At 30.5% G+C, this 16,427-nt stretch overlaps 1 protein-coding gene across 1 annotated transcript in view; it reads left to right on the top strand.

The window, feature by feature from the left end:
• The first annotated feature begins 1,190 nt into the window (after positions 1–1,190).
• Positions 1,191–16,427, top strand: part of LOC116768019 (protein sidekick-1-like) — a 112,703-nt gene continuing 97,466 nt past the window's right edge. Inside the window, exon 1 of the mRNA XM_032658637.2 lies at positions 1,191–1,470. The gene's annotated coding sequence lies outside the window, so the exon portion shown is untranslated. The remainder of the gene's footprint in view (positions 1,471–16,427) is intronic.

Raw genomic sequence — 16,427 nt, 5'->3', positions numbered from 1 at the left:
GCTCCTTATTTAAGTCCAACTATCCGACCCAGTATATTCATGACAATAAGAAGTATAAAGTTCTTTGCACTTCCATTTAAGTTAAGTGAACTATTGCTGCGGGCATTCCACAACTATTATTATCTCCTACTTGCTTATAATAAATTATACGAAACATGTAAAAACCACAAAATGAAAAGTCCTTATTTTTGTTTGTCAATAAATAATTAAATCTTAAAATCATGGTTTTTTTATATCAAGGGCTACGTTTTATATTTTCTATATAAAACAATAATGATCCTCTTTTACGTTTTCTCTGATAGATTTGTTTTTGCAAATGATTTTAAAATAGAAGAAACCATATGTTTTTCCATTAACATACAGAAAAAGAGTTCACCCGTGGTAACATTGTGGAATATGGAAAACGATATCGAAATCAAGTGAATCCAGGAAACCGAATGTTAACAAAATGATCATTTCTGATTAAAATTTCTAGAAATGAAATAGCCTTTCTTATGATTATTACATGTGACTAGGAATCGAGCGATTCACATAATATAAAATGTGTATAGGCATATCAGTAAAAAAAAATCCACCGGTTTTTGTGAATACAAAAGCATAAATAGAATAAACAGAAATTACGGTGACATCACATTCTTATTCTCTTGATTCGATTTGTTTACACGGTGATAAAAAGAATCGTTCACTATACTTATATATGTATATGGAGCTTATATGTGTATGTTATAATCAAGGTAGCTTGTGAAGTTAGTAAAAAAGATACATAAACGAGGAGAGCTTAAAATAATATGTGAAAAAACGCTTTGAACTCGTACCGTTTGATGTCTAAGTGTGTCGGGATGCGAATAAAAATTCCTTCTCTCTACCTTCTACTCAGAAACCAAATTTACATAAGCATTTGATTCAAAAACGTTATAAATTAGAGAGTCGGGACCGCTACACGATCCGCGCATAACTCAAGCTAACAGCGTCATTAAGTGGCGCAATGGCGTTAACTAATATCTTAGACTTAAGACTTAAGGGGTGATCATTGAAGCTCAGTGACAGGGAAAGGTTTCGTACTGATGTGATTTTTTTTGTGTGCCGAATTGCAGTGGGGGGTTGAGGGGTGAGGTTGCCCGGGTTCAGGCGTGCGCAGGCAGCAGTGGCTGGCTAACTGCCGTGACGTACGCACCGCTGTGCCACCCCTATTCGAGTCCCATGTTGGGCGCCATTCGACGTATTCGTACCGGTAATCAAAAAACCTGTGATATAAGTGAATTGTGAAATAAAAAAGTGATGTGGATTTAACTTCCTTGGAGACATAAAGCAAATGTTATTATAAAACTAACAATATATCTAACTTTGTGATAAATGTAAGTTTCGGTATTTTTTAACTCTGAGTGAAGTGTCACGTGACGTCTCTGTCCCAGGACTTTGGACAAGTTCCGTTTCTTTTTCACGAATTGGCTGTTCTTTAATAGATGAATTGTAAGTATTCTTTACTTATTAACTGCTCCATACGCATACAGGAGATATTTTTGTAAGACGCTGTTTCCGTTTAAGTTTGAAATGTCGAGTGGCGATAGAGACACACTTCAAGAAACTTTTATAATTTGATCATCATTCTGATTTAGCTTATATTGGGGATAGCAACAGTTCTTCTTGTATCAATGAGTGAACATTAAAAAGCAATCTTAGTACGTAGATGATAAATCCCAAATTCGATAAGCATTAGAGCCCGTAATCCCTAAAAATTGCTTCGGCTCTCAATATTGTTTTGAAGAGGCGCATTGAGTTGAATAGTCCGAGCCGAGAAGTTATGTGAATTGAAAAAAGAGAATAAATTAAGGAAGAGGGACGTCCGTTCTACATTATTTGGTTTACGACTTTGTTTCCGGACTCAAGCTCGGATTTCGGACGTGTTATTTCTGGGTCAAGGAGATACATTCTAAACTTATGTGACTTTATTATTTATTTTATCCAATCACTCATAAAAATACTTAATTATACCAAATTTAAATATGAATCCAAATAATAGTTTTCCATGTGTTGATATAGAAAAATTTCAAAGAATTGGAAATAAAATTCAAACTTTACTTCTTTAATTCTTTTTATGACAAACTTCTCTCGCAACTTCTTTCAGTACTAAGCCCACTTCCAGTCTGGTCGACAAAAGAATTTTTATTTATATTCTCATTTTATACTCTTATACTTTACTGTTGTTATATTAGCTTTCATTTATAAAAATACAAATGGCAATTATTTGTAATTGCAGTGCTATAGTAGCGGAACAAAATAAATAATATACACATTCATTGCAAAGCCACAATATCGTTTGGTTGCTGCGATACCTTTAAAAGTCAAATCAAATAATAATATTAAATAATTATTAGACTCGATTTTTTGTAACAAAGGTCCATCTCTCGGCGTAAACAGGTACAAGAAGAGCTAGTAATTAAGAACATGAGAACAGTAATCAAATTAATTATGTATGGTCCAGAAGATAGTGTCTTGGGGTTTTGGTTTGTTCATTAGATTAATATTAAAAACTCTTTACGGCGTTGAACTATTTCTGAATTTCTGTCCCCATACTACCTCTTACATATTTTTAATTTGCCCACTATAACAACTAAATTAGTTATGTACTTTCATTATGAAATGGACTATTAGTTAAGTCATATTAGGTGAATTAGTAAACAGACAAAAGATTCTGAGACTCAGAAAGGTTAGAGTACATTGTAATATAATAACAGTTAAACAGTTCTTTAATAACATTACCGTGTACATAACTGCCCTATGCGTTACACCAGATTCTCTTCTGGAACGATAATAAAATGTAGCTAAGACAAAACGACATTTGATGTATTGTTTCTTTTATCTGACATGTTTCCGTAAAAGGGAATTCGACAAAGGAAAGCTTAATACTTTTCTTTCATCAACGTACTGACTGGTAAAATATATTGAATGAAAATTCAAAAGCCGCATTCCTAAAAATTGGTTTTGAATATTGAAATAGCGGTGTGTGGAACTTATATAACTTCTACTACACTTGTTATTTTAACCAATGTTATTTTTCATGTATCAGTCACATATAAAATTACTAAAATATTTTTTGAGAATAAACAATAAATGTAAATTACAACCGATTCTGTAAACATTTTCAGTTTCTAATATCCAATTATAAATTATGCTACTGTTTCTTTATGCTTAACTCTCAATATTATTAATTTTTTAAATAAGAGTTTAGTGATTTTAGGAAATAATTTTGATGTTTGTTTAATAAAATCAAGATATCTTAATCAATAATATTTATTTATTGTTATAATATTCTCTAAGAAGTAATAAATCGTGGTATGTAGATTAAACCACGTAGTCGTCACGCACGCACGGCTCGACCGACAAGCCTAGGAGTGCTGCATCGAAATATTACTAAATCAAAAAGCTGTGGCTGCTTTTATAATAGCTTATGTAGCAAGAGACATAAAAATATATATTTACTTACTTCTTCCTATTTGTATGAGGTTTGTGAGATTTTATAAAAAATGTTCTCATCACTTAAAATCAAAAATAATTTTATTGGTAACATTCAATCCATTTGTTAACACATAACGAAAGTATTTTTAAAGCAATTTTTACCATCACTTTTGATATATATTAACTTAATACAAGCACATATATACTTACGGTCCAGACCAAATTAACGCTAAATTTAAACCTCTTAGGATTCCGTACCCAAAGGGACGGAAGGGAACCTTCTTATTAAGCCTAAGATACCCGTTCATTCGACTGTTGTAGAGCTTTATCTGTCAGAAATATTAAGATAATTTAACATACATAGCGGAAAATATTAACAACAAGGTACAAATGTATATATATATAACGTTGAAATACATATATTGTTTCAGTTTTCGATACATTGTTATATTATTGTGAAAAAAACGTTGAAGTGTTGCAGATGTTTATTGTCTCGGAAATAGATCGATGATTAAAACAAAAGTATTGAGGTCAATGTTTGTTTTTTGTTAAATATATTTTTAATATACATATGTTTTAATTTAAATAGCTTCAGTTACAATTATAATTCATTATTACGAATCTATTCGATATAAGTTACACCAACCCAATCAAAACTTAAAATTTCCGCGAGTATCAATAAGCAATTCGTCAGAGAACCTTTTTATCTTTATTTTTGTACTCGTATATAGTATCCTTGATGTACACTACATATCGATGTCACGATATATAAATCGTCTTATGGAACTAATGTGTGTGATAAGAGGAGGTAATGAGTCGTTAAAGTGAATATGCTTTGATTTTCGGACAGTTGTTTACTGAGTTATAGAGATACGCTCCACTGAAGATAGTGTACTTATAATATTTCAATCGTCTAAATAAATTAGTAAAGTAATTTAAATAAAGAACCTTACGGAAATTTTATACTTTTCTTCTAAATATCTGTCTTATACTTATTTGATAGTTAGGCGTTATATTAATGCATAATTTTAACCAGTGTTTTAATAGAAGTAAGTAGATTTCAACATGGTTATAATATATTTCCGTTCACTTATCAGCTTCTAGTAACAATATTCCCATAAGAGTTGTCCTTCCTTTTTGTTTTTTGCTCTGGCATACTATTTTCTCATAACATTCAAGTACCTACTAGACACTCATCACGGGCATGAAACTTATATTATTTAAACTTCTATATTAATCTTAACTGTAATATAAAATAATAATATTTTTTTATAAATCCATTGTTCTTTATACAATATACTATGATAAAAGTACCTTCAACCCATCAAAAATCCGTCATGTATTAGCATGAAAGTAAGAATTTTTAAACATTTTCAACACATTCTTCTTCATTAACAGTTTTATAGACCCTAAACTGAGAGCGACGTTGTCTACCATCGAGATCGGGATCAGAGCTAGCGGTCAGATTTATAGCGCAGCTTGAGATCTTATGATATACTGCGTTTGTGATTTATGGCTGGCGAAAAGTAACCGGTATATGACCGATACTTGATTCTAACTAACGCCCAAGAAATGTGATATATTTTAGATAGAAAATGTCATCTTTTAAATATAAGAGCACGAATAGGTCGGTCTTTAATGTTATAAATGTATAAGGAAAATAACTAGAAAGCTATTAATTATTTAAAAATCTTCTACCTGACATTACTTATTATTTCATACGTAATATTCTGCCAAATTATAAAATATATATTTTTAATTTCCAGCGATAGTGTTTTTTTTCAACATGTTGCATACCAAACACGAATACCAGAGGTTATTTGGATAATAATTTTTATAAATGACCATTTCGGTAAAGCATGCAAAAGGTATGTTTATTAACTCTGCTTGGACATTAATACTGTAAGTAGTCTAAAATCAATAAAAATCGGTTATATGAATTCTTATTGAAAGAACTTCATCGTCAAAATTAGGAAATAAATATTTTGCAATTACTTTTACAATACAATAAATTTTTGCAATTACTTTATACTCTATTATCAAATCTTTTTTTCTTTCGTCGATTGTGAAGTGTGTTGTTTATATAAAAATAGTATCGTTAAAATTTATACCGGTATAATATTAGATTTATACAGAGGCCATGAAGCTAAATTGGTACAAAGAGTTTTATAATTGAATTAACGAGAGACGCGGACGAAAATAATATGAAAGGAAACTAATATTATTTTATACTATCTGTTGCCCGCGGCTCCGCCCGCGTGTTGGTCGCTTTTCACATAACCATATATATATCAAACTTCAAATTGTCCATTACTTCATTTTTCCTTAACCAATTTTGAAGAAACAAAGTTTTGACAATGCTCCTAATTATATGTAATCCAACGGTGAAAACCGCGTTCAAATCCATTGAGTAGTTTTGAAGTTATAACGTACCAGACCGACAGTCAGACAGACAAAAATTCCAAAAATTGTTTTTTTGGTTTCTATGACTCTTATTTAATTGCCTCTTATCAGTTTTTTGGAAAAATATTTAATGTACAGACATACGATTTTTACTATCTTATTATATATATATATGATTTTATTTTAAATTGTCCTTATAAATAAACAATAAGCTCTTAATTTCTTTACAAAATATTCGAAAACGTATTTTGTGAAAGATTTTCAAAATGTGAGTTGAACTTAAAAAGGATCAAAAATCAAAAATTATTTTGATCTTTTTACTCGTAAGTGAAATTCCCTTAAATCGCATTGTGGTTACGTTTTTTTTTGTCGATATTAAATCGAAATATTCCCTATTTCTGTAAAAAAGCAATCGAGAGATGAATTATGGCTGAGAGAGCACGTGGGCGCGATCATAAAGTAACCATATACGTAGGAAATCATATAGGTGTTATGGAATTAAAATCTTCACTAGATAAATATCACATAAAATTTTAACCATATATCTATGTTGGATGTAGTAATAACACTTTAAGATGGATTTAAAGCTAAGTAGCCATCGAACATATACTCGTAATAGTATAGTGAGGTCGGCGTCACTTGTGACGTTCTGCGAGCGACGTCTATGTAATCCCTTATTACATAAGTGGCTTTTATCATTGCCGTGTAACGTGCTCCCTTTTAATTGAATATGTTTATCTCGACGATGCTATTTACTTTGAATTTTCATAACATTATTAGCTTGATTCGCCGTCATCATGTTTGTGCTCCTTTTTATTGCTTCGAATTAAATCAGGTGACAATTATTTCGTATAAGAATTAGAGATATTAAAATTGTATACTTATAATTGGTATTTACTTCGATTAAATTATTGTGTTCAATGACAGAATAAAAATAGTTCAGGTGTTAAATAAAATTTGAGATAAATGTTATTAAAATCCATCGTTACTCAATTATTTCCTAATTGAGTAACGAAATACTAACATAGTACTAACATGAAAACGTTTATATTCATGTATAGAATAGTAGTATGGAAAACGTATTTAAATAATCCTAATAGATATACATATATAAAATTTATCAATACAATACGTAATAAAACGCTAAAAGGCTTATATTTTATTTTGAAATACAATATAATAGTATATTTCAACTTAATGGAATATAATCATCGTATCGTGGCGGTATTAAAAGTATTGTTAGAAAGGAATTATGTAGGTACATTTTCCATCCACTAATTAATAACTACTAGACTTGGTTTGCTATTGAAGTAATGACAATGACTCGGCGAACCCAAACACAATAAGATGTTACATGGCTCTAACTCTGTTTTTTACTTATTCAGAATAAAAAATCGGTGTCAAGACTGGTCAAACTATAATATTGTTTATAATTTCATTTTATTTAGAATTCATTTAATAACATATAAATTTAAAAATAAAATTTCTGTTATTTTATTTATATTCGAAATAGTAGTCGTTGAAGTATTTCTATGTGTGGTTAGTCATTTAATTAGACTACCAATTCAAATCGAAATGCCTTTTCAAAGTTCAATATTGAAAACGTTTGAAGGAAAATCTGAATATGTCCGTCGTATAAAATTTTTAATACATATGCATATGGAAACTAGAAAAGCTTACCTCCAACAATATGTACTAGACTATTCTAGCTACAACTTCAATTTATAATGTCGTTATATTGTATAAACTTTTTTTCATAATACAAGTTCCGTAATTATACCCATCCGAATTTAAAAATAAACACAATATATATAATCTTAAAGAAAATCTTGTAATATTTTAGCCAAGGTCTGATACCACAATTTTTCACCCATCTCGTATCATCGCAGTCTTTGAAATAGAGAAATTCACTCTCCCGCTGCGCCAAATCAAATCTTATCGTGAATATCAAGTTGCTAAACATAGGACAAGCGAAAGTATAACCAATGTACAGGGGAATAGAACATAATTTTCAAAGATATTGCACTATTGTTATGTGGTCAGTTGGTCTTTATTTTTTATCTTTTAGTCATTGTGTGAAATTGTATGTAACAAAGAGGGACAGGCCTTTTGTCAAATTTCATGATTAAAGTTTACTAATATATGAAAATTTTCTTTTTATTCTTTGATCACTGCTTTCGATCTACTCTTATATACAAAGGATTCAAAAGAAATATTTATAGAATTATTTAAAAACTTGAAAGCTGTAGAATATTTTTTATTCCAAACACGATTCTATAGCTTTAATGCTAACGACATTTCAGTGTGAATAGAAACAAAGCTCACAAATATGCACAACGACTCTCTTATACGTTAACATTTTAATCCTTCCTAAAACCAGTGTCGGTTCTTTGTGATAATTTTTAGCGTATGTTTCAACAGCTTTCTCTGTATTGGGTCGACAGCAACAAGACACAACAAAAGACGTCAATGTTAGGTGTCTCTTTGTTCAAGGTGTAGTGCTGCTACTTTTGTCTTTCGAGCTGTGGCATTGACATTTTCAATGTAAAATAAAGGGATACTTCAATAGTAATTTTATAATAGTGCCGAGATTTATCTTCGGAAACCAATACGTCTACAGGGTGTCGGTCTCACCGTTTATTTAAAATAAATCTACCGAGTCCTGTCATTTTACTAATTATAATTTTGAACGATCACCTCATCACATGACAGGCTGTCTTCTCAGACTGGAAACAATATTATGACTTGAAACAACACGTTTTGAAGTGTCACAGAGTATAATAAAAATTGACATCAGCCAGACGACACAGTCTACTTTAATTTCCGTTCCCTCCAACACAATTTCGTGAACCATCTCTTTGACGGATCAGTATGTAAAGGCTTCCTCCCAAATATCATTTGATGGGAGTTTATTTTTAAACGGAAATCACCCATACCCTTTACCCCTGTCCATAAAATTGACGTGAGTAAACATTTACGACGTATAACATTCATGTTTACCGAAATATATTAAACAGTGATGCTATTGATATTTTGTTGAAGGTTATTTGTGGGACTTTCATTGTTTAGAGTCATGTTTTTTATCTTATCCTTTACGATAAACAACCAAAGGTTAACTCATTTTAATGAAAAGTGTTCGATCTCATTCCAATTATTTCAAGTTACATAACATTAACAAACATTGAAAACGGCTCTTGGAATAGAAAATTATACCTTGGAGACAAAATATTTCTGTTTCTTTCTATCTGAAAATAACTCAAAGAAACAATAATATGTACTGCTAGCTGTGCCCGCGACTTTGTTTGCATAGAAAAAGTACCTTACTACAAAATTTCTTCATAAACAATGTTTTAAGTCGTATTACCAGTTTCAGTGAGTATAAACAGGCTTTTTGCATTGCTTACTCGAAATAAAGCTAGATATAACTGTCCATGAGAAAAACAGGGCGTACGCAGATCTACACCGACACAACTCACGGTTGGTCCCTCGGAAATTAGTACATTAATTAAATACAACATATAATTATTAAACCCATTAAGTGTTCAATGCAAGTAACTTTACAGAAGTTTGGTTCAAATTAGTTTAAAAATATTCCCATGTGAATGATGCATTTTCCCGCGGTAAAAGGTACCCTAAATGTTGCATCAAAGGATCAGCAACTACCATATAATTTTTTTTAAATCCGTCCAGTAGTTTCTAAGTTATAAGTTTACATCAGACACACAGGCAGATAGACGAAAATTTCAAAAATCATATTTTTGGCATCTGTTTCTTCTAAGAATACCCCTATAGGGATTTATTCTCATTTATTTTCAATGTACAGAATTGACCCCGTGAACGATTTTATTGTATTCAGTTAAATGCGCTTATTTTAAAAAGCGACAAACTTGTTGAAGTGTCTCGAATGTGAGCCATGCTACATTACGAGGCTGGTGTCGTCGTGTTTTCTCTTAGCAATTTGTTCAAACTTATGATTTCTAATTTGTAAGGGACTGTATTTAAGTGAATAGTTATAATTTTTCATTAATTCTTTCTTTCCACTTACACACATAATTAGTTACTTTTCATTTGTAGCTATATTACGTCTGATAGTAAAATACTTATAGATAATTTCATGCTGGACGTCGCTTTGAATTAAGACATGAAAATTACAGTACATAAAAATAAAAACATTAAAATGATAAAATTTAATCTAAACATGTAAATATGTTGTCACTTTAACGAATCGTGTGTAAAATAAACTATTGTACAGTTAACGAAAGTAACGAAACTAAGATGGATGACGCGGCGTTACAACCTTTGACCTCATAGTAATTAATGAGCTGACATCGCGGCTGTAGCGTTGACTGCTTGTTTATACAACGGAGAGAGTCAATAAGTCAAAAGTTGAGTGGAGTTGTTTGTCTCCGCTACCCTCAATTTAACGCTACAACTTTCCTACGTTACAAAACGGTGTGTCGCGTGCTCGTTACGGTTATTTTAATATTAGCAACATGAAACATTTGAAAACTTTTATTTGAGTTATTTATGAGAAACATTAATGAAACAGAAAAGTTGTACACGTTGCATGTACAATATTGAATTACTCTGTGTTCTGAAAAATTAAATAGTGTATATGGGTATCATGACACAAAATTGAATTAAGTTTTTGAAAAGTATTTTGTCATTTATAACACCAATTACTAAGATTAACATAAAATTTTGCTCCAGCTCCTCAACAAACTAGGACAACTCTCCGACAGAACTTAAGTGAGCAACTAAGTCGACATTCCTCTTTATGTATGCTTCATCTCTCTTTGTCATGACTTTTTAATTTAATTCTTTTCTCTAACAAAATTATGAGACACAAATTCTTTAATAAAATGATGTTCAGGACCAATTATAATTAACAATAATATATGATGATATTCAAATCCGTAATAAGTATAATTGTGGTATCTTGAAGTAAACGGAGGGAAGAGAAATCAAAGGGAAACTTTGAGAGCACGTGTTGACGTAGTTAGGAAGTGAAACAATTAAGAAGTTACGAAGAAAATGTGAAGTATTTAAATGTAAACAAGTTGGAGTCAGTGAAATAAGTAAATGAGTATAAGAGGAGCTCAATATGAAGGCTAACGCTTAGGTTGCATTCTCTCAAATTGATTTTAATTATCTACAGTTAAAATCTTATACCTGTTACGTTAAGTATAAAAATCGTTTAAAATTGTCTAAAATTAATATTGATCTATTTTATACTATCTTAAAATAATATATTTATATGTTATTTTGTAATAATAGCGATGGAATATCAAATTATGATAAATAAATTTTATCATACAGACTTTGAAAACATCATTCGAATGTTATTAAAACAATTGTATTAACAAAAGTTATATATTATACTTTAAAAACATGTAATGAGTGACGACATTGAGCGTATCGTCTTGTCTTCAATATGTTTATTCTTTTCCTTTCTAAAATAAATAGAATTGTCTAAACAAACATCTAGTTACGGATCTTTTCGATGGAAAGTTTCGGAGTCATAAAATATTAATAACTCTCACTCTGACTGTAAAAACATATGAATTAAAAAGCTAAGAAAGAAAGTAAAAAAGTTACTTTAATTTCCATGTCTTATAAAATTATAAAAATTCTAGGAGAATATAAGTAGAAAAAATCTGTTTGAATTCATGACTGGGTAAGTATTGATATAATCTGTTGCAGTGCACGTGATATCGTTAGCTTATATATAACAGATAACAATTACGTCCATCAGTTTTCGTGTAATTAATGGTTCTCTCATACGTGCCGCTGACAGCACACGGCGAGTGAAAGGCGACAGTTTCGCTGTCAATTCAAAGGCGATTAATGAACTTTTTGTTGGCGTGTTCTTATATTCAATGGTTTTTTAATTCCCTCCAAAGTTTCCTGAAACTTGTTGGAATAGGATAAAAGGACCAACAACATTTGAGATACAATTTGTAAACACCTTCATAGTAATGACAATGTTCATAGAAGCTGTGTATTTTAAGTATTATAAATATTGTAAAATGAATTAAAAATTATCACTTACAAGGGAGCAGTTGGATAAATTGCAATGCTCCTTCAAATTAACCCAGGGTTCCTTATTACTAAAATGTAAATATTGCACATTTTTCGATATTTTTCACATCGTTAATAAAAACTCTTATAAGACTTAAGGTTCAATAAAATTAATAAAAAGTTTTCTCTGTACATTGATATATTATTCTTGATGTAATCTCCTGAGTGTGATAAAATGAAACAGATGAGAGCCTAAAAGCAATTTCAGGTTCACGTAATAATGAGACGTGTTGGCCGCGTCACTGTCAGACCATTGCTCACATTACGGCTACATCTCCGAGATCGTAGGATGTGTATTGTGAAACTGATTTTTTCCAATATCGGGGATGTTTTACCTGACATTAAGATTAGAGCATTACAGTTGGATATAAAAAAGATTAAAGCTTAATATTCCTTCATAATTTGCAGGAGTTTTTCCCGGATGCTTATAAGTTATGTTCTTAAAGTATATGTACATTCCTAAACACTTAACTTCTCAGATAACATGACTTTAATGAACTTACATGAGATATAACTAGACACCATCAAAACGAGTATATGGAGAGTCCCTGATGATGGCAGACATTATCCCGGGTCAGACAACACATGTTCCTTTGTTGTTTTTGTATATATTTATGCGTTAATTACATTCACTAATTACATACCGAATAATAATAAATTATAATATCAATATCCGGCAAAACCTACGGTTGGTAGAGACTGACGTTTTTTTAAGGCTAGACCTATACTCCTGTAAGTTTCAATTCAGTTCCCAACAAATATTTAAATACAAATCATTAAAGTTGTTCTAATGTCAGCTTTGTTTATGTTTTTTTTTAAGTGTTTACTATCCCTTATTATGTGACGGAGATGGTGGCATAGTATATCGGCACGTAACATTGCCTTCAATATGCTTGACTAACACTTGAGAACAGGTGCCATCTTGGTAACTGGCTCAGTGCAGTTGTAGGTTGAGTAGTTAAAGACTAGTTCTGATTTACATATATCTACACCAAATAAACATTATGGCATAGTTTAGGTGCGTGTTGTTAATTGCCTTTATAAATTAACATTCCGAAGTTATGATGTAATTCAGTACAGCTTTTAGCTTTTTTCTTAATCCATATAATGTATTTATATAGGAATTATGATCTAAATAAACACCTCCTGTTTCTCTGTAAAAACAAAGTAATTTATTGAAATCAAAGTTAAATAAGTTAATTTTACAATCTAATTCCATTATTTTTATCTATTATATCTTACCTTACAAATATAGAAACGACAATTGAAGTATATTGTTTATAATACGAATTGCCATTTTAATTTTTTTACGCTTTCTTCTTTTGTTTTCTTCTTCTAAATAGTAATAAATTAATTAATTTAAACGAACCAAGATCTTGTGTTGTAATCATTAATAATATTTGCATAAACGTCCGAGTTATTTATGTGACATGTTCGAAGCACTGTCAATAGATGTCGTTTTCTAAAAATAAAATGAAGAAAATAATTTAATTTGTCTTTACATTCATCACAGTTTTTCGGATTTATAAAAAAGGACATTTCAGCTTTTGATTTGACTTTTAAAACAAGGGAAGGAAATATTTTGATGAGGAATTTAAGGACATTTCAATTAGAGTTGGAAACATACAACTTTTTTATTCCTTATTATTTTGTTTTCAATACTCATTTTTATACTCGTTTCGATGTATTGAAAAATTTATGACGCACTTGACAGTATTGTTCAGTTAAGTTTTGATGTTAAATATTCATATCTGGAGATGGATTTGATGTAGAATGTAGCATTGGTAACATGCGCATTATGTCATGTGGGTTAGGACCAATAATTTACTTGACAAATGTCAAAGATGAATAATTTTAACGAAACTAAAACATGTGACGTGTTTGCTACAAACAGAATTCAACTTGATCGAAGTCCAGGTTCATGTATAATATGATTTATGACGTTTAAAATATTACGAAAAAGTTCTCAGAAGTGGAACTAACAACAAGTTTTGACTTATCACGGAACTCTGTCTCGTAAACATGGAACTGACATGTTTTTAACTGAAACTTTTGTAGTGATTTAAATAATCTTAACAAATAAATTAATAACCAAATACGACACAAAAAAACATGTTCAAAGTATGTGTGTTGTTTATATTTACATTTTTTTATCAAAGAGTTGCGAATTAGATGTTAGCGAACCGATGCTTAGCGGACAACTCGGATTTAAGAAGTATTTATAGAATTAAGATGAAAGGAGAATAATGGAAATCTAGGAAAGTTGCACATTTACTTGCTTATAAAACAGTACCTACAATAACTGTTTTTCACCAATTACTTAAAAATATATATTATTCTGGTTGAAGTAAATTCTAGTATCAATCATCTACTAACAAGCAATACAAAAGCAATATAATTTTAAAACATATTCCAACAAAAAGATATAAAATGCTTGAAGCTCTCGGAAGTTCTAAAAATGTTTTAATTAAACATTGTGTCGGATTTTACTCGGGAACTGTTTCAATGTAGCTCGTTTCTTTACACTAATTGCTTAATATTCTTCTGTATATTTCAAGATTGCTTTAAAACACTTCTATTATACTATACAAATCGACAAACTAAAACATTTATCTTATTTGTGGGCCAACAATGTCTTTAGTTATGTTATTTATATCTATTATAAGAACAGAGGATATTATAAATAAATCTTATTTTGCATTATGTATTTTCATTTGTTAATATATGTAAATATTAAAGAATGGTGGTCCTTATTACCATTGAAACCGTATTATTTCTTAGAAAGAATAAAATTGAACCACAGAGTTAATTAATTTAAACTGGGAAGCGCTTAATTAGATACGTTATGTGAACTTTGCTCTATTTTCTGCCGTAAAATGTTGTATGAATTAATGTTAAGGTATTTTTGTGTTTTAAATTTACACATAAATGATTATCGATTGATATTGATGCATCAATCAATCATAATCAATAAAGTCCCTTGCCGCGTCTGTCTGTCTGTCTGTTTGCGATAAACGGAAAAACTACTGCACCGATTATCACCACTTCATAGCATGATTCTCGAGGGAGGTTTAAGTATATATTTTGTTAAGTTTTTGTATTTACTTGTGTGTACATTAACGATATTTGTTTAAGATGTCGGGACAACATGAGTCGTCTGAGAGGTTTTAACGAAAACGCTACGTTAAGTCTTCGAGATATAACAAAATAATACATGGTGGCATTGTGTATCTTATATAGGTGTAACGAAAAGTCCGCGGTGGCATATGTCTATACCTTAAGGATAACATACTATATCTATTTTACAACTTATAAAAGTTGCCATTCCTAAAGCGTTTATTGGAAAGCTATTTACATAAAAACGGTATTAGGTTTTATCAAAATAAATCACTTCTTTTTCAAACCTATATCCGTGTCTGTAAATTACTTTTTAAATCATTTAAATCCGGCGTACCATTTGAAAGTTATCATAATATAAGTTTAATCATTCTCAAAATCAAATAGGCTTTTTTATTTTTTTTGTAAAGAGCTCTTGCGAAGCCGGGGTTGGTTCCTTGTTAATTATATAGGGAAGGAACCAGAGGTTCCAGGAAGACTACGAAACGAACTTATATGGAGATTATAATAAGAATTAGTATTAAAACTTATAACCTACACCTAAGACTACATGATTGCCTCGATGTTGCGATAGCGATATTAAGCGTGGTAATATTTAATTAAACCTTTTTACTATATATATATTCGTGTCATATTGCCCATTCCTCTAAATTATCCTATCAATTAATTCTCCTAAGAAACTACCAAAGCGTTCGGTACAAAAGAGGCAGAAAGCCTGAAGTTTTAAAAATAAAATCTTCTGTAGCCAATATAATAAATAAAAAACTTTGGTAAAAAAAAATAAGAATCTGGATCCATAGAACACTGCGGCAACATTTTGCTTTTTACAAAATGGTTGCCGATCTGCGGGGGGAGAGTAACGTACGCGCAACATATTAAAAAATAAATGAACATCGCCAGGGCAACATCGTTGTATGGATAAAACATATTACGAGTGGCGTTACTGACTCCGGGGAACGAACACCAAGCAGGTTGAAACAAAAGAGTCCTGATACCACACAAGCAATGAAATAGTATTGCTATCCTAACGTCGGGGCAATCATGTAGTTTTAAGTATAGTTTATAACTTAGAATGTGTAATTCTTATTATTATATACATATAATTACATTTCGTAGTTTTAATGAAACCTCTGGTTGCTACCCTATAAAACATTATAAAAAATATATTAAGAGAAGTAACAGACTTAATAGATGATATCAGTAAATAAAATTAAAGGCAGGAAATTAAATGAAGGACAAGAACACAGATTAAAGATATCAAAAACCTTAATTACAAATAACAAGGAAATAAATAAGCAGTGAAGAGGAAGAAAATATATTTATAAAAGATAGCAGATTGAAAGTTGATCATAAAGTCGAAATGTAAACCG

Source organism: Danaus plexippus, chromosome 19 (genome assembly GCF_018135715.1).
Source record: "Danaus plexippus chromosome 19, MEX_DaPlex, whole genome shotgun sequence".
Taxonomy (NCBI): domain Eukaryota; kingdom Metazoa; phylum Arthropoda; class Insecta; order Lepidoptera; family Nymphalidae; genus Danaus; species Danaus plexippus.
This window is presented reverse-complemented; position numbering and strand designations above follow the sequence as displayed.